The sequence below is a fragment of the Octopus bimaculoides genome, chromosome 7 (assembly GCF_001194135.2).
Source record: "Octopus bimaculoides isolate UCB-OBI-ISO-001 chromosome 7, ASM119413v2, whole genome shotgun sequence".
NCBI classification, from domain to species: Eukaryota; Metazoa; Mollusca; class Cephalopoda; order Octopoda; family Octopodidae; genus Octopus; species Octopus bimaculoides.
Window position 1 is genome coordinate 96,802,274 of NC_068987.1, and position 1,562 is coordinate 96,803,835.

At 40.3% G+C, this 1,562-nt stretch overlaps 1 protein-coding gene across 1 annotated transcript in view; it reads left to right on the forward strand.

The window, feature by feature from the left end:
* Positions 1-1,562, forward strand: part of LOC106880206 (alcohol dehydrogenase class-3) — a 29,475-nt gene that overhangs the window by 14,386 nt on the left and 13,527 nt on the right. The gene's annotated exons all lie outside the window — the stretch shown is intronic.

The following is a 1,562-nucleotide window of genomic DNA, read 5'->3' on the forward strand; positions in this document are numbered from 1 at the left end:
ATATATAATCTTTTTTTAGAATAACATAAATCCGGAGAAGAAGCACACACTAAGAAGTAGAGCAGTCTATTATTAGTGAAGGCCAGTTTATAGTGTTACCTGGGGTTTCTTGCCATAAAGGGTACCTTTATGGTGAGAAACTCAGGGTAAACCTATAAACTGACCTTCACCAGTAATGTGTGTGTGTGTGTGTGTGTGTGTGTGTGTGTGTGCAAGCATTGCTGTGTGAACAAGAAGCTCACTTTGTAACTGCTTAGTTTCAGGTTCAGTCCCACTGCACAGCACCTTGGGCAAATATTTTCTACTATAACCCCAGGTCAATCAATGCCCTATGAGTAAATTTGATTGATGGAAACAATGTGAAGGCCTATTATGTGCCTTTGTGATTGTCCCTCTCAACACTGCTGGACAACTGTGTTGGTTTGTTTACATCCCTGTAACTTAGCAGTTTGGCAAACGAAACTGACAGAATAAGTACTTGAAAAAATAAGTACTAGGGTCAGTTTTTGCAGTTTTACTGGAAGCTTTTGATCCATGAAATAAGATGGATAGAAACCATAGAAAGTTTGCTTGGAAATTCTTGTGCCAGATACACTTAAAGGCTTTGTCAATGTCAAATGCATCAAATTTGTTTTTGCCCAACCTCTTAAAGGTGATAAACCACTGGTCAATGACAATTATTTGTCTCTGATAATTCTGGCTTTACAAGAACTAAATAAGTATTGGGGAGGAAGATATGCAAGTGATGAAGTGATTTTACAGGGAAGCTGTAGGATCAGTTGCCTTGTTGGGTTTCAGCAATTGGAATTTTGTATGTGGTGGCAGTGTATATTTAGTGGTGTGATAGACATGACTGGTTGGAATTTATGAGCTTTGTTGAGAATGTGCAATGTAGATGTAAAATGGATAGCAAAGGTAGAAGTATTTCTTTTAAGTGAGTCTTGTTAATAGCCATCTTGGTTGAGAAATCTTGAGTAAGAGGATTCTGTAAGGGAATCGGAAGGTTCTACTGCAGTTTGGGGAGCAGGTAGAGTTGCTGGCTGTGTGATACTTTTGCTTTTCTGATGGTGATCTTGCATGTGTTGTAGTTGTAGGTGACATTCTCCAGTTGTTTTATATTGGTGTAGCTCTACTGAGGGTAAGCCGTTCTGGTGTTTTGGATTTATGCGCTTTGATTATGTGAGGGTTACGAAAAAAAGTCTTTTTGGTTGGTTTTAATCCTTCAATTGTCTTAGATGAGGTTGTGAGCAGTAGGAAATATCTCCATCTTTAAAAACATTATGCACCATTCGAGCATTACCGATGCCAATGTCACCTGATTGGCCCCTGTGCCGGTGGCATGTCAAAAGCAACCACTACACTCTGAGTGGTTGGCGTTAGGAAAGGCATCCAACTGTAGAAATCTTGCCAGATCAGATTGGAACCTAGTGCAGCCTTCTGGCTTGCCAGTCCTCAGTCAAACTGTCCAACCCATGCCAGCATGGAAAATGAACGTTAAACAATGATGATGATAATTCCAACAAAGAAACTATGCCACCCATAGAAGTGTAACCCCCCCCCCC